The sequence below is a fragment of the Pteropus medius genome, unplaced genomic scaffold, assembly GCF_902729225.1.
Source record: "Pteropus medius unplaced genomic scaffold, Ma_sr-lr_union100, whole genome shotgun sequence".
NCBI classification, from domain to species: Eukaryota; Metazoa; Chordata; class Mammalia; order Chiroptera; family Pteropodidae; genus Pteropus; species Pteropus medius.
This window is the reverse complement of record NW_024349800.1, coordinates 547,381-565,712: the sequence shown is the minus strand read 5'-3', so window position 1 is coordinate 565,712 and position 18,332 is coordinate 547,381. Positions and strand designations below refer to the sequence as shown.

General features: G+C 41.9%; 1 pseudogene; it reads right to left on the bottom strand.

The window, feature by feature from the left end:
* Window positions 1-11,553: 11,553 nt before the first annotated feature.
* Window positions 11,554-11,672, bottom strand: LOC120622472 (uncharacterized; annotated as a pseudogene).
* Between the last annotated feature and the right edge of the window lie 6,660 nt (window positions 11,673-18,332).

Genomic DNA, 18,332 nt, shown 5'->3' with positions numbered 1-18,332 from the left:
CTTACTGCCCACAAGGTACCAGAGGCAGTGGGCAAGGGGATTTTGTGTGTGTGTGTGTGTGTGTGTGTGTGTGTGTGTGTGTGTGTTAAATGTGTAAACGTAGTCATTTTATTAAGTTTTCAGGAACCACTAAAATGACATTTCCCATCTGTGTGGGGGAGGGGAATGGGGGCTCATGTTCTAAAAGGAAAATTATAAAGGGCTATTTCTTGGTCACCAGAGTTGGAGGTAGATTCATGTCTGCTGCCAATTCAATAATTTTGTTCCCTAAAAAAAGGAAAATGGGATTGTTGTTATCACCTCCAAGAGATGTTGGCATCCTTTGTCAGTGCCCTGCTTGCCATTTATTCTCCAAACATTTATGAGCTCAAGGTATGTATTGACAGAGTGGGAGTAGAGCGATGAGTCAAATGGGGCTTCTCCATGGAGGGGCAGAGTGGGAGACAGATAAGTCTCAAAGCACCTTCTGTAAGATGGAAGTTGCTGGAGACTGGGAGAAGGGACTGTGCTGCTTGGTGGTTGAAGTACGCTCCGAGGAGATAAGTCAGAACCAGGTCTGGAACAATGGGCATCTTAGAAGAGGGGCCAGTTTGAGCCCAAGGTCAGAAATTTCTAGCCTCATGTGGGAACAGTGATGAGGAGTGTGGAGGAATGGGTAGTGGCCTGGGTTCAAATCCTCACTGATTTGGAACAAAATTATGATATATTGTGCTGGATGTAAAAAGCCTCTAGGCTCCCAGACTAAGAGGAGGTACTGATTTTGGATGCCTCGGATCACTACGTTCAAATTCCAGGCTTCTGTCTCTCCAGCCTTATAATATCCCCCAGGGGGATGCATGATGGAGTTGAAATGTTGTGAATTCAGGACAGCCAAAGAAGTTAGCAAAGTTGATTCTTCTCAATCTAACTGGACTCCTTTAGGTTTCTCGTATCTTGAATTATAAATGGATAAAACCCATTTAATAAAATGTCACATAATTTCAGGTTTTGAGTGGGTTATTTAATTTGATATTTAAACCTATTCGATCAAATCATGTTATAAAATATTCTAATTAGTAAACCCTCATTGTATTTTATCTTGTGAAATGTTTAATATGTTTTATTTTCTATTACTGAAAGTATAACTTTATGCACAGGAAGAAAAATTATAAATGTCAACTTATAAAGGTTGGTGGGCGATATAGTCTTGTCAAAGTTCTGTGAGAGAGCAAACCAAAAGTTGTAAACCTCCCTTGCAATGGGGAGACATGGATAATGCCTGAGTGGGAGTGTGAGGTTTTGGAGAGGGGCTAGGAGGGTTATTCCAGGGCTAAAAGTATGTGTGAGTGGAATCCCCTTAGCGGTAGCTGATAGAATAACTGGTCCATCCAAAGGGAGTGGACAGGCTATATTATAGAAAAATGGGTGTACTCCCCTCTCTTCTGCCCCTTTGTCTCTTAAAGAGGCTCCCCTAGGCTTCCTCTTTTAGTCCTACCAATCCCTTTCCCTCCCCTCAGAGCATCACCTCCTCAGCTCCACCTCAGATCATCAGGCATTAGATTCTCATAGGAGTACTGATCCTGGTGCTAAAAATTTGGGGGACCGCTGCTCTAGAGCCTTGCTACAAACTCTGGTCCTTGAATCAACAGCATGGACATCACCTGGGAGCCTCCTAGAAATGCAGATTCTCAGGCCCCACTCCAGATCTGCTAAAGTCTGCATTTCAAAAAGACCCCCAGGTGACTTGTATGCACATTTCTAATTACAGAGTAATCTGAGTTAATTGAAGTAGAAAATATAGATGAGCAAGAAGAAAAGAAATATCACCTGTAGCCCCCTGCTGATTGTTAACTGTTTCAATTTGCTGTGCTTTCTCCAAGATTTTTTTCACACACACACAGAGAAATGTTTTATCTTAGAGAAATATCTGCAAGCTGCAGAGATTTTTTTAACCTATATTCTTCACGCACATAAATATATCATGGGCATCTTGTCATGTCAATAAGTATGGGTCAATATACATTACTCATTCTATAATTTATACACCATTCAACAAATATTGAGTGCCTACTGTGACAGATACTGTGCTAGGATCTGTGTTTACACTGGGGAACAAAATAGATCAGTTCCTACATTTGAGAAGCTTACAGTCTCATTGGGGGAAAAGTAAACACCGATACCAAGACTGTCACAAATATGACAGATTCTTGGAGGACCCTTGTTACCGGGGATTTGACCTGGTCAGGGAGGAACCCCTGGGGAGAGAAGAGTCATCCAGGCAGTGAGAGTAGTGTGTGCAAAGGCTCTAAGAGGAGAGGAACGGAGGGAATGTGGCTATTGTGGCCCATGGGCAGAGAGCAAGGAGAGAATGGTGCAAGAGGAAGCTGCATAAGTCACTTAATCAGTCTCCAGTGAATGGGCACTTAGTTTGTTTTTAATGTTTTAGTACGACTAAAATGGACATCCTCGTACATACAACTGTGCACCTTTGTCTGATTATTTCTCTGGGACATCTTCCTAGACATGGGCATGTGCTTTCTTCTGTGTGGGTCTTGAGAGTTATTGAGCCAAAATCCCAAACTGGATTTAATTTCCTGGAAGCCCCTTCCCTGAACCAGCTTTCTTGACTCCGTGGCTGTTCCTGCTCTAGTCACACTAGAGGAGTCGACTCTGGTTGGAGAGGGACAGCCTGGGATAGGGGACCAAAGTCCTGCTGAGGACAGAAAAGACAAAAGCAACTGAGGTTCCCCACTGATGGGAGGGATGGTCCTTGTAATTCTGAACTTATTTCATCTTCTCCGACCATTCCCTGCCTGCCAGAGTTCCCAGTCCAATGTGGAGACAGCTCAGGCTTAGACGAGGCCCGAGTGGGAGCAGTCCTAAGGAAGCTCAGATGAGGCCCCAACCTAGTTATAGGTGAGGGAATGGTCAGGGAGGGCTGCCTAGAAGAGGGAACACTTGATCAATTACCTTGATGGTATAATAATAAGTTTCTCTGGTAGACAAGAGAAAGAGGGAAGAGTTCCCAAGAATGTTTAAAAATGACCAGAGAGGACGCAAGGAACTGTGTGTGTGCTGGGTGGGTGGTGGTGGTAGCAGGGAAGGATATGGCTGAGGTCAGGAGAATGTTGAGTTTATTTAGTTAGGGCAGGGCTTTCTTGGGTCTGTTGTGAACATGTATGTGAGTGAAGTGAGGGATTGGACCAGGCAACTGTTCTCTTCGTGCAAGCTCTGGAGACAGAGGCCTGGGTTTAAATCCTGACACCACTTCTCATGAGCTGTGTGATCATGAGTAGGTTGCTGGAACTTTCTCAGCCTCATTTTTCTTACTCAGGAAATGGAGGCAACGATAGTGCCTCCATTGTTTGGGCTGATTTGAGATTAAATAAACTAATTGATGGAAAGTACTGGGAAGAGTTCCTGGCATATAAAGGACCAGCTGGAGAACTAAGATAGGTCACCCACCTCTACAATCCTTGGTTTCCTCAGCTGCAGTGTGGGCAAAATAAAATCTCTATGGCGGGGGTGCTTGTAGATAGATATTCACAACATCCAGCGAACATACGTGTATGTGGCCCTCTGCTAGATAGACTTAGCTTCTCTCATGTACCTGACTTTGATGTGGGGCAGATGGAAAAAAGAAATAGAGAAGATTGTTTCAGAGAGTGCAAAGTGGCATAAGAAACATAAAACACAATTATAGGAGAGAAGATGATGAAGTTGGTGGGGACACAACTTCAGTTTGGTGATCAGGAAAGATTTTTCTGTAGTGGCAACATTTGAATCGAGGTCTCAGTTTCAAGGAATCAGCAAAGATGGGGCAGGAGGAGTGTTCCAGGCTGAAGGAACGGCCCACGCAAAGGCCCTGAGATGGGAATGCTATCGGGGCAGTGTGGCTGAAGTAGGATTGCCAGACGGGAGGTGGGTTGACAGAACGGGTAGAAAAGGAGAAGGGATTAAGAACTACAAATTGCCAGTTATAAAAACAGGGATTTAAATCACAGGGAATATAGTCAATAATACTGTAATAACTATGTATGGTATCAGATGGGTACTAGACTTATTGGAGTGATCACTCCATAAGTTATATAAATGTCTAATCACTATGTTGTACAACTGAAACTAATATCATATTGTATACCAACTGTAATTGAAAACTTTCTAAAAAAATTAAAAAAGTAATAAACCCATTACATGTTAACATTAAAAAATGTATAGGACACCCACTCAAATTTCTGAAATTAGAATTTCAGATAAACAATGAATTTTTTTGGTATAAGTATGTCCTAAATGTTGCATGGGACATACTTATGCTAAATTTTTTTTTCTTGTTTAACTGAAATTCTAATTTAAATGGGCATTTTATCTGAGAATCTTAGGCTAGAGGGGAGAGAAGGAGGGAGAAAGTTGGGGGAGATGAGTCAGCAGAGGCTTGGCAGGCCTCTGGTTAACAGGGGTTAAGGCCACCAGCCTCTATCCTGCTCCAGGTGCTAACTGGGTGGATGTTCTTTGCTTAATGGGGAAAGCCTCTGTCAGGGACCCAAGAACCAGTGGTTCGAGTCACTCAGATTATGAAGAACCATTTTTAAAAATGATTCATCCCAAGTAACAGACAAAAGAGCTGGGTCTGCATCACCTCTTAGGAGGTGAAAATATCCCTTACAGAAATGAAAAGAAAGAGAGGCGGATGGATCGAGTATGTGAGTGATATTAAAATTAGAACAACCGTGTTCTCTTAATTAGAAATGCATTTGGTGCCACATGAATCGGTAATGGACTTCCTTGCAGACTTCTGGAAGGGAGAGGTCCGGGTCGGCAGTGTAAATATTCATGAGGAGCTGGAAAAGGATCCCTAGGGGATGCAGGCCTGCTCATTTCCAGGAGAGGCACAGCAGGGAGATCTGGGTACAAATCCCTGCTTTGCCACTAACTAGGTGAACCTCTGTGACCTCAGGCCTGTTTTGCTCTCTCTGAGCCCCAGTTTCCCTTGTGTACAGGAGGGACCCTGCCCTGGAGGGAGATGGATGATAGAATCAAGTTCAGGACAGGTTACTAAGAGGGCCAAAGGGAAGTGGTGACTCTGAGCTGCCCCTTGGGCAGAATTAGGGCCCTGCATGTGGGCCCTGCTGGTTCCACTCTGTGAAGTTCCTGTTGTATAAGTGGATGAATGAATGGGCTCTTTGGCAAATCCCCTTCCTTTTTGTGGCCAGGGCTATTTTACAACGTTTCGGCACATCCAAACCACACACACAAGGACTGAGCTGAGATGCAATTAACTAATGTTATGTCCTGTGGACATTTAATTAAACATTTATTCATTTTGATGCATCATTGTGTTTTTTTCCCTCCCTCCTCTACTTTCCATCTCAAACATCTTCATGGGCCCCTGACAACCTTCTGGCTACAGATGCTATACTCACAGAGTCTAAGGGAAAAGGCATTGTCTTGGGGCTTCAGGACCCTCATCCGTAAAAAGGGAAGGTTGGAAGAGGTGACATCTACTGTGCGTGTTCCTCCCATTGGAGAGGATTGCTAAAGCTAGTCTATCCTTCAGAGTCATTGTGGTGATAATAACTGTACTCTCTCAGAGGAAGCTGTTGTGCTGGGTGATTTACATGTCACCTCATTGAATTTCATGGCCTTCAACATCCCTTAGTAGTAGATATTCTTATCCCCACTTCACAAATTAAAAGGCAGAGACTGGGGGTAGGGGGTTAGGACAAATCCTGTAGGACCCTAAGATACCTGAGACAATGTCCCCAGAAAGTTTGAGGAGATATGGACAGAGGCATATTAAACAGCATGGGATGACAGGGAGAGAAAGGACCCTCCTTTTTCATTTCTCTTTCAGTCTTTTTATTATACAAAGGAGAAGTGTTCAGCTACATGCTGATAGGTCTTTAACTCTTTGCTAGCACTTGCTAGAAAAACAGTCTTCAAAATCACAGTGTGGAATGACCACAGTCTCTAACTAGAAATTAACAATTTTTAAATTCTATTTTATTTCATGGATTATCTTCTAATTATGGCAAGTGACTCAAACTTTCATTTCAGACTAAATATATTTTGGTAAGAAAGCTTTTAAACTAAAGATATTTCAGTTTAAAAAAGTAAAGAACAAATCAAATATATGTTTAGTGTGTACTCAATGACAGCACGATTTATGAAGGCAGTATTTGACTGAACAAATTTGGGGTTACATCTGAGGTGGACTACCATTAACTGTGTGTCCCCCTCTAGGCCTCCCCATTTGTAATGAAGATTGTTGGCCCAGATAAGCTCTAGTGCTAATATTCTAACTCTGAAGACCCCTTTTACTGATCATCTTCCCCTCTTAGAAGGACAGATCAAAGTCTTCCATATAGGTCTAGCAGACAGTGGACCGAGGGCACTTAGGGCAGGCCCGAGTCCTTATACTATGCTCTGTGCACATGGGCTCCAAGAGCTCAGTGCTGGTGATGAGAGACGAGGAGAGGTTTTAGTCCCAGCATGGGTTGTGTGCAGCTGCAGCTGCTTTCAAAGTCATTGAAAGTAGCAATGTTGTAGCCAGTTACTGCTTTTGGAAGGTGGACAACTGAGGATTGAGCATCCTTCCTAATTTGCAGAAAGAAGGTGATTGACAAGTTGACTGCCATCACGAGCCAGCCCCAACTTCAGTGATGAAAAAGTGCTCCCCTGCCATCCAGAGAGAGGGTCCTAATGACCAGCTCTATGCATTAGAGGCATGGAGCATCAGGACAGGTGAGATTGGAGTAGGGGGAGGTGGCAGGAAGGGCCTCCAACCCCAAGATAGCTCTTGAGATGCTTTGTCTCTTTTATACACATGCAGTTGGGCATCATGAGAATCCTGAGAGTCTCTGCTTTTTAATAGGGGAATTGAAAACATTAATGTTTATTGTAGTTGTTAATCTGTTTGGGCTTATTTGTAGACATTTTAGTTTCTCTTCTTAATGTGTTTACATTTCAAAATTGACCAAATTGTCTTTGTTCCAATTTTTCTCTCTACTGTTTTTGAAAATTTATCTTCTATCTCTATTTTTCTGGTGGCTGCTTTTATATTTTTAACACAAACACTTAGTTTTTGAATAGTGTTTATTGTTTAAGTGTCTATATTCCAACTTGATCTTTTCAGGTACTGCCAGACCCCTGAGGCAAGGATCAGGGAGTGGGGAAAGGGATGGATGACGTTATACGCACTTACTGTGTGCCTGGCACTTTCAATGTGTTTTCATACCTGATCTCATTTTATCCTCAGAGCAGCCTGGAAAGGGGAATTGTCTCCCCATTCACAGATGAGGAAAGTGAAGCTCAAAGAGATAAAGAGTTACCCAGGGCTTATTAGTAAGTTGGTGGCCAAGTGGGATTTCTGAAGCCTGGCTTTTTCCATCATTTTTTGTCTGCCTGCCTGCCTGCCTGCCTGTCTGTCTGTCTGTCTGTCTGTAGTGTCCATCATTTTTGTCTGGACTTCCTCAATAAAGGGTCAGGTAAAGCTGGAGAGTAAAGACAAGAAGAAATGTCAGAGAGAATGGTGACTGTGTGAGGGGGAGGGGAGAATCTCTGCTTCCTGACAGTGAAGATTCAAGGTGTCTGAGAGCCTCGTGGAGCTCTGGGTATGGCATCATCCTGACCTCAGGATCTGGGGAGGACACCGGTGCTGGTTCAGGTATGAACTAGGAATTCAAGGACTGCTCCACTCAGTAATCCATCCCTCCACTTATCTATTCATTCATCAGATATTTCCTGAGCCTTTCTTGGTGGCAGGACATGGTGGTGGGGGGGCATGGTCCTGGCCTCAGACACAATTCTTCTCAATCCAGATTGAAGTGAGAGGGAGACATGCATAGAAAATATAATACTCCGAGATTATTTGCTCCCTTTCAGGTTTACTTATTATGGCTATATTTTGAAAGATCATGCATGTGCATGGAAAACAATATCTGAACTTTATAAAAGGTTATAGGTCAGTCTGCTTTCCACAGCTAAGATATTGTTACTTTATAAACAGGTAAAATATACATGAGGAGGTTTTTAAAAATCCAGAGACACCCATTTTTAGCATTATCTAGAATGTATCCTTCTGGAAATAGTCTACACATATTCAAGCACACAATTCTACACATTCCTTCATATTTTTACACTGCTAGGAGCATCCCATATCTGCTGTTTTGTGCCTGACTTTTGTCACTTACTTTATTCCTCATCAGTCCATAGACTAAGGCTGAAGAGATGCCACAGAATGGACTTTCCATGATTCCTTTGAGCCTGTGAATGAGTTTACTGTGGAATAAATTTCTAAGATTGGAATTGTCAGGTCAAAAGGTGTGTGCATTTGAAATTTGGAAAACAGTTTGATTATCCAGTTGTCCTGCGAGAAGCTTTTGCCACTTGTCACTCCAATAGTGACTGAGAGCTACTGCTTATTTCCTCACAGCCTCACAAATTGATGAAAATGATCTTTTAAAAACAGCAGGAGGAAGAGCCTACGGAGCCCACAGGAGACCTCAATTGGGCTGAGGGAGTCAGGGAGGGCTCCTGGAAGGAGGTACCACTTAGATAGAGTCTTGCAAGATAAGTAGGAGTTTGCCAGTCTGGGGAGTGTGGGAAGGAGTATCTGGAAGATGGAACAGCATGAACAAAAGTGCAGAGATGTGGGAGCGTGTGATGTGTCCAAGGCAAGAAAATGAGAGTGGTGGAGTCGAGAGGAGGGAATGCAGGTACCCAATAACTAAGGGCACTGGCAGCTACCTGAAGCCTCTTTCTCTTCTGACCTCTCTGGTTGAGTATGGTAGAGCAGCCTTTACTTCAGGGTGGAATAATCAGTAAACCATTGGAAATGGTGCAGGGCCGGGTTAAGCAACATATACCGAGCCTGGAATTCAAAGTCAAGATTCCCCTTGCCTCTAACTCACTGAATGACCTTGGGCAAATAACTCCAGGCTTTGGTCTCAACTTCCTCATTTTTAAAGTGCAACCAACAATCTACACTCTGGCTGGTAGGGAGAAGCCTCTATATGAGGTGAGAGGGTGAGAGAAAGATGGCTGTTTTGCAGTCCAAGGGCTTAGGAGACAATCATTGTCTAAGCATATGGGGTTTCCAGCTCTCATCTGGCTTGTCTCCTCTTGTCACCCACCTCTGGGGCCTCTGCTTTCTGCCGATGCCCCTTTACAGCATCATGGCTTTCTGTTCTACAGCGAGACTCAATCTACCATGCAGACACTGTGAGTTTCAGTAAGGCCGCTTGCTCCTTGAACTTACCAGGATGGAAAGATGGAGCAGGAGCTCTGTGGCAGTGTCCTCCTGGGAGTATAAATATGGCCACAATAACACCTAACATCCTCACGATCAACAACAACAAGAGAGGGCATCTGATCGTGCATGGAAGGGTGGAGGGAAAATTATAGCTGCTTTCAAAGGGCCCTGGTAGATGGAGTGTTCTGCGGGTGAACCCCTTCCCTCCATCTTTCTGGCTTCAAGCCAGGCTAAGGATTGAGAATGGCTGCAGGAGGTGGATGTGCCCTTAAAGTGCAAGTCGTTGCTTACCTAGCCCCTGTTGTGTGCCTGGTACCATGTAAGCCATGATTATAAAAATGGCCTCAATTTTGCCCCCTTTCTATCTCTGTACCTTTTGTGACATGGCTTTGCAGCACCTCCCAATCAGAGATGGAATCTATTACCCTCCTTTTGAGTATGGCTGGCATTATGACTTGCTTTGGCCAACAGAACGTGGCAGAAGTGGCATTGGGCAAGTTCTGCATCTAGGCCTCAGAAAACTTTGTGCCTCCCACTCCTACAATGTGAACGAAGTCTGTTGACTGAATGCCAAGATTGTTCTGGAGCCCCAGCAACAGGTTCTGGCAGTCTTGTGGGAAAATAGGCTGGGAAAAAAATGCACATTTCCCAGGGCAAATGTGTAACATGAAAGCATGAAGAAGACCAGGCTATCCTGGGACAGACTGGAACATTTGTGATCATCTAATGAGAGGCAACCACCATCCACCTGAGAAAACTGTGCCTGTCCAGAAGGAGCCCAAAATTAGATTCTTTGTATGAAATTTCCTGCCTTTAGAATGTTGGCAACTGATATTCATTATTTAATGCACTGCCTATCTTGGACCAGAACAACCAGCTGCTCCATTTACAACATTTGTCTTGGGTCCAGTTCAGTCATAAGGACTGAGAACCATGTCTCAACTGCATCTATCACAATGATTCACACAGCTCTTCCTTCAACAAAAACACAATGATCTGTGGCTTCTCTGGGCCACGCCTTGCCTGGAGGTTGCATTGAGAAGCACTGAAGTAAGAGGCAGGCAGGCTTCCCTGATAGTTGATGGCCTCAATCCAGCACAGGGCTCCTGGGAGGGCTTCATGGTGTGCCTGGAGAAGTTGGTTACCCACCTTTTCATCCTCCACCTCCATTGCCCCACTCTGGATTAATCCTGACGGGGACACTGGAAGAAGAATGGTCAGTCTTCTTAAATGAAGCTCTTCTGTTAGATACTGTGTTTTTTTTCTTTTAATAGCTTTATTGAGATACAATTAACATACCACGCAATTCACCTTTTAAAAGTGTATAATTCAATGACTTTCAGTATATTTAGAGTTTTACAATCATCACTACAATCAATTTCAGAACATTTTCATTACCCCATAAAGAAATATTCACCCTCCAATCCTACCCACCCAGCCATCTCACTCTCCCAGCCCCAGTTGTTCACTAAACTATTTTGTCTCTACACATTCACCTATTCTGGAAATTTCATCTACATGGAATTATACAATATCTAGTCCTTTTTGACTGGCTTCTTTCACTTAACATAATGTTTTCAAGATCAATCTATGTTTTAGCATGTGTCAATATTTTATTCCTTTTTATTACCAGTTAATATTCATTATATAGATATACTACATTTTATTTATCCATCAATCAATTGATCAACACTTAGGTTGTTTCCTTTTTTTTTTTTTTAGCTATTGTGAATAATGCTGCTGTGAACATTCGTGTACAAGTTTTTGCATGGATGTATGTTTTCCATTCTCTCAGCTATATACCCTGGAGTGGAATTTCTGGGTTGTATAGTTCAAACGTTTGAGAAACTACCAGACCCAAAAGCAGGGGTACCATTTTCCAAAGCAGCGGTACCATTTTTCTCTACATCTTTGTCACCACTTAGTATTTTCTGTATTTTTAATTCTAGCCATTTGAGTGGGTATAAAGTGGTAGCTCACTGTGGTTTTGATTTTTCATTTCTCTAATGGCTAATGATGTTGAGCATCTTATTCTGTGCTTATTATATCTTCTTTGAGAAAATGTCTATTCAGATCATTTGCTCATTTTATATTGGGTTATTTGTGCTTTTATAGAGCCGTAAAATTTTGTTAAATATTCTAAATACAAGTCTCTGATCAGATATATGATTAGCAAAAACATTTTTTACCATTCTGTGGATTGTCACTTCAGTTTCTTATTTTATTATTATTATTATTTATTTTTTAGGCAAGGCAACCCTTGATTGACCTCACAGATTGCAAAGACCTTGTCAGTTTATAATCCCTTATTTTTTATTTTTTTACACCTACAGCACCTGGTCTTCCTAGGTGGTCTCCCATCCAAGTACTAACTAGGCCCGACTCTGCTTAGCTTTCTAGATCAGACGGGATCAGGCTTGTTCAGGGTAGCATGGCTGTAGGCCACTTTAGTTTCTTAATTGATGTCTTTTGAAGAACAAACATCTTTAATTTCAGTGATGTCCAATTGATCTAGTTTTATTTTTGTTGCTTATGGTTTTTGGTGTCATTTATAAGTCATTGTGGTTTTAATTTGCATTTCCTTTATGACTAATGATGTTAAGTATCTTTTTATGTGCTTATTTGCCTTTTGTATATCTTCTTTGATAAAATGTTTGCTTAAATATTTTGCCCATTTTTAATTTAGTTATTTATCTTGTTATTATTAAGTTTTAAGAGTCCTTTATGAGTTCTGGTCAAGATGGTGGAGTACGCTGGTGGAGTACGCAGTTCTTGCCTCCTCTCACAACTACTTCAAAATTACAACTAAACTACAGAAGAGCCATCATTAGGAGTCTCCTGAAGTTTAGCTGGAAGAGTGAGGGGTTTCATTTCCACACCAGGCTTTCCAGCCTAGGGTTCCAGTGCCAGAAAGAGAAGTCCTTACAACTTCTGGCTGTGAAAACCAGTGGAGATTGTGTCAGAATGAGACAGGGCTGAGGGATTTACAGACTTTCCTCTTAAGGGGCCCAAGCACAAACTTACTTAGTGACTTTCTCACTCATTGTGAGCTCCAGCTCTGGGGCAGCAGCTCGTAAGGTGCCAAGGACATACAGGGAGGAACTGAGTTGTCTGGCTTTGGGGCGAGTGCTGAAGGGGCAGCTTTCTCTCAGACAGAAGTGCTGGTAGAGGGCATTATTCCTATGTTGAGTCTTCTCCCACCTGTTTGCAGACCCAGGAGGGAGCCATATCTGAGTCTCCAATTAACCTGGATAACACTGGTCACCTTGCCCTGGTGATTATCTGAGACCCTTCCACTCCCAATAAGTGGGCCCACCCAAGCCGCTTCCAGCAGCTTTTCCATACACACAGCCTGTTTTGGCTCATGCTGCAGACTTTCTTAAAGTCTCTCAAAGGTTCACAAAACCCAAACAAGTGGCATCTAGCCTTGACATGCCCAATACGCTTGCTGAGCAGCCCCAAGTTTGGCACTAGTGGCAGCCGCCTTGGTTTGTAACTTGGCCTCTCGAGGCACTTCCAAGCCCAGCATGGGTGGTGGCCATCTGTGGATTGCTTGGTGGCTCATGCTGGTAGCCCATGGCTGGGCACAGGCTGTAGCTAAACTTGGCCTGTGGCAAGGCCCCTCCCAGGAAGGCTGGGCCTGTATACCTGGTGGCTGGCTTTAGTCTGAGCTGGAGCACCACTTGAGGTCATATCTGAGGACGATACACCCAAAGGGCAGACAGGGGAGGCACCAGAGCCCTGCTAAAGCAAATCCTATTCTGTAGGGTAAGCACCTGCTCAACAGCTCCTCCACTGGTCATGGTCAGTCATCATAATCAATCAACCTGAGGGGCAATCACGCCCACTGACAAGCAAACAGCAACCAAGGCTCAACTACAGCAGGAAGGCACACATAATCCATACAAGGGACATACCTTGAAGTATCCAGCTCAGCTGACCAGAGAAAGCTGTGCCACTGGGCACCACAGTACACCTACTAAGGACACTCTACTAAGACCAGAAGACATAGCAACTCTACCTAATACATAGAAATAAATACAAATAGGCAGCCAAAATGGGAAGACAAAGAAACATGTCCCAGATGAAAGGATAAAACAAAGCTCCAGAAAGAGAACTAAATAAAATGGAGAGAAGCAATCTACCAGATACAGAGTTCAAAACGCTAGTTATAAGGATGTTCAATGAACTTGGAGGAAGAGCAGATGAAACCAGTGAGAACTCTAACAAAGAGATAGAAAACATAAAACTGGAGATAAAAAATATAAAAAAAGAACAAGTCAGAAATGAAGAATACAATAAGTGAAATAAAGAATACCGTAGGAGCAATTAACAGTAGATTAGATGAAGCAGAGGCTTAAATCAGAGGTTTAGAAGATAAGCTAGCAGAAAAAAAACAATAGGAACAGCAACAAGAAAAAAAACATTTTTTTAAATGAGGATAGTTTAAGGGGCCTCTGGGAACACATCAAGCATATCAACACTTGTATTATAGGGATACCAGAAGGAGAAGAGAGAGTGCAAGGAATTGAAAACCTATTTCAAGAAATAATGACTGAAAACATCCCTAACCTGGTGAAGAAAATAGATATACAAGCCCAAGAAGCAAAGAGTGTCCCAAATAAGATAAACCCAAAAAGGACCACACCTAGACATATCATAATTAAAATGCCAAAAGTTAAAGAGAAAGAGAGAATCTTAAAAGCAGCAAGGAAAAGCAGTTAGTTAACTACAAGGGAGCTTCCATAAGACTGTCAGCTGATTTCTCAACAGAAGCTTTGCAAGCCAGAAGGTGTTGGCAAGAAATATTCAAAGTGATGAAAAGCAAGGACCTACAACCAAAGTTACTCTACCCCCCAAAACTATCATTTAGAATTTAAGAACAGATAAAGAGTTTCCCAAACAAGAAAAAGCTAAAGGAGTTCATCATCACCAAGCCAGTATTATAGAAAATGTTAGAGGGACTACTTTAAGAGGAAAAAAAAAAGATAAAAAAGATAAAAAATATGAATAATAAAATGGCAATAACTACATATCTAGCAATGCTTACTTTAAATGTAAATAGATTAATGGCTCCATTAAAAAATAGGATGGCTGAATGGATAAGAAAACAAAACCCTTACATAGGCTGACTATGAGAGACTCACTTCAGATCAAAAGACGCACAGTCTGAAAGTGAAGGGATGAAAAAAGATGTTTCATGAAAATGGAAACAAACAAACAAAAACCTGGGGTAGCAATAGTTATACTAGACAGAATGGACTTTAAAGTAAAGGCTATAACAGGAGACAAAAAAGGACCCAGTTATCCCATTTGTGGGTATTTATCTGAAGAAACCCAAAACACTACTTTGAAGGCACATGTGAATCTTTATATTCATTGCAGCGTTATTTACAGTAGCCAGGAAGGCATCCTGAAAGCATCCTGGGTGTCCATCAATGGATGAATGGATAAAGAAGAGGTGGTATGTATATATATATATATATATATATACATATATACCACCTCTTCTATATATATATATACACACACAGAAGATATATATATATCTTCTATATATATGTGTATATATATATATATATACATATATACCACCTCTTCTATATATATATATATGTGTGTGTGTGTATATATATATAAAAATATAATATTAGTAATAAAATACACATATATATATATGTGTGTATATATATATATATAAATATAATATTAGTAATAAAATATTACCCAGCCATACAAAAGAATGAAATCTCGCCATCTGCAACAACATGGAAGGACCTATAGGTTATTGTACTGATTGTACAAGATAGAGAAACAAGCTCAGAGATACAGAGAATATTTTGATGATTGTCAGATGAGGGTGGGGGATAGGTGAAGGGAAGAGGGGATAAAGAAGTACAAATTGGTAGTGACAAAATAGTCATGGGGATGTAGAGTATAGCATGGGGAATATAGTCAGTAGTATTGTAATAACTATGTATGGTGTCAGATACTGGATTTGTGGGGGTGATCATTTTGTAAGTTATATTAATGTCTAACCACTCTGTTGTATGTGGTGACAGAAAGAAAACGAACTATGGGAGGCGAACACACAGTGTAAATATATACATGTCTTACTGTTAAAGTGTACAGCTGAAACATATTGGATTTTGTTAACCAATGTCACCAGAAAAAGAAAGAAAGAAAGAAGCCTTTGCCAAACTTTAGCCATTAAGATTTTCTCCTATGTGTTTACCCTAGAAGTTTCATATATTTATCTCCTATGTTTAGGTCTACTATCTATTCCAGGTTAATTTTTGTATCTGCTATGAGGCATGGGTCCAGGCTCATTCTTTTGTATGTGGATCTCTTATTGTTTCAGCAACACGTGTTGAAAGATTATCCTTTCCCTCATTAACTTGCCTTGAGATCTTTGTTGAAAATCAATTGATTATATATGTGGTTCTATTTCTGGACTTTCTTCTATTCTATTGATCTTTATGTCTATCTTTATGCTAGTACCACTTGTTTTGATTATACTTACTTTATATTAAGTCTTGAAATCTGGTAGTGTGAGTCCTGCAACTTTGTTCTACTTTTTGGCAATTTGAGTGGGGCAGTTTTGGTTGAGTGGGACTTTGTCGCATGTCGTATCCCAAGGCCCTGTCCATTGAATACCAGAGTATACCCAGTCATTGTCATGGTCAAAAATGCCCCTCATCATATTTCCAAATGTCCTGATGGGGGCCAGTACTACCCTCTGCCATTTTCCCAAAGAGAATCTTTTCTTCAAAGAAGCAAGAATCAGATTAGCATCATCAGTACTAGGTGACAGAGGAAAATGGAGTAAACCCTTCCATGTTCTGAGGAAATTAACTTTTAACCTATAATTCTATACCTAGATAAAATGTCAATTAAGTGTGAAGGGGAAAATAAATTCTTTCAGATACATAGGACCCAAAGATCTTCCTACAGGATATATTTGGGAGAATTGCTGGAGGATGTACGTGGCAAAATACAAAATGAGTCCAAGAAAAAGAATATATAGGATCCAAGAAACTGTAGACCCAATACTGAAGTGTAATGCCAAGAAATCTCTGAAGATAGCTGTGTAGCAGGCCAAGAAAGCAGCCAGCCCAAATTACAACAGTGAGTCAGAGAACTGTCAAAAGAAGATTTTTAAGAAGAAAATTGAATATTTTACAACAAATGGTAATATTAAAAATATAGATGATCTTACTGAGGAGCTGAATATGGATAATAGTAAAAATTAATAAATGATTATATATGCTTCCCTTCCCCTGTCTCCTCTAAATTTTCGTTACCTTTATATTTCCTTTTGAGTATATAGTTACATATTTTTCTCCACAGTTCCATTTAAACTGCTTAGCCTTGTATTTATGTAATTATAATATTGGAAAGGCTGATTATTGGTTTTTCAGGGCTTAGAATTTATCTACTTATGAAAGAGGAAGACCTTAACCAGAGTTGCAGAACAGCATGTAAATCCCATAAATCATAACAAGGTGAAAGTAATGGTATAAAGACAGGGTTGGGAGAGGAGGGTGTCCTGGGCTGCTTTCCAGGGAAGAATTCTGAGATAGAGGTGTGCATGCAGGAGCTTTATTGGAGAGTGATCTTGGGACCAGCACTAGTGAAGGTGAGAAGAAGTAGGATTGGGCACAGGGAGAAGTTGGGCTGCGGTGCCATCCCAACTGAGGCCTCAGGAGCTCCTATGAGGACCTTTAGAGCTGGGATGACAATGCAGAGCTGCCCAAGCTCAAGCAAGGGATCTGGGCTCTTGTACAAAATCCTGCATGAACCAGTCATGGATGAGCTCTGCCCAGAAAGAGGGACATAATGTTTGGTGATACGGATGCCATTGGCACAGGGCATTTTCCCAAGAAGGACTCGGCTCTGGCTATGTGCTGTCAGATGCCAGTGTGCCTGGCCCATGGAGCATGATAGCCTCATCCTGAAGTGGGAGTTTGGTCAGCTACCATAGCATCCACTGCAGAGTTCTAATTCTTTCATTATATACTGTAGAATTTAGACAAGAGGCAGTGTCTACATTGAACAGCCTAAATTTGTTTTGAGTGCTGTTTTGTCAGCTGTGTTAAAGTACCCTGTTTTGCCCCACCTGTCTGTCTCTGCCACTTTGCCTGCCAGTGTTCTTATATCGTGGGCATATGTGGGAAGATCATAAAAGACATCTATTTGGGTGGCTAAAATTCCAGAGTCTACTCCTCATCTAGAAAGAGTTCAATTACCACCTCTGAGGGCCAAGGGTGGAGATCAAAGCCAAGGAGTCTCCAGTATGTGGCAACAGAGCTTGGGGAAGGCAGGTTGTGCTGGACCATCTTCCAGTGTCCCCAGAGGTATTTCAGCATTTCAGTTCCACCCCCCATTTAGGGAATGCTGGGCATAGGGAGTGCCCTTTAGCCTGCTGGGCAACTTTTGCTCTTAACTCTCAACTTCTTTGATCTAAAGTTAAAACTCTTCTGTTCATAGTATTGTTATTCCTATTAGGTTTATGTTGAGTTTCAAACAGGCCAAGCACCATTACAACACACCATTGCAACACGCTGTCCTTGTCTGCACTGCCACATACACCTTGGCCCACTTCCATGGTCACTGAGGTCTCCACAGTCACTGAGGTCTCTCAATGTCTGCTATAGTGGGAGTATTTACACCCTGGAAAGTGGCAAATGTTACACGTGGTGCTTTTTTCTGGGTGTTCACTGCTTACTGGAATACTACTGCACTCCTCCAGAACTAGACTCATGATTTGGGGAGCTCAGTACAAAATGAAAATGCAGGGCCCCTTGTCCAAAATTTAAGATTTCAAGACACTGATAACAGAGCATTAAGTCAAGAGCAGGTCCTTCTGTGAAACTGCCCAAATTCCTCACCCACCCATAATGATCCTCAGTGTCTGTCTCTGGGAGAACTCCAAGAAAGCGGGGTCCTTGTCTGTCACACTCAGTATCCCCAGAGCCTGACCCCAGTCTATGCTCAGTAATATTTGTTCAGTGAGTGACTGGATGATGCCCTGTGAGGAGAAGCCCTCTCTTCTCTGGGGAAAGGGACAGCCTTTGTTCTGGAGTGTACCTCATGTGTGAGC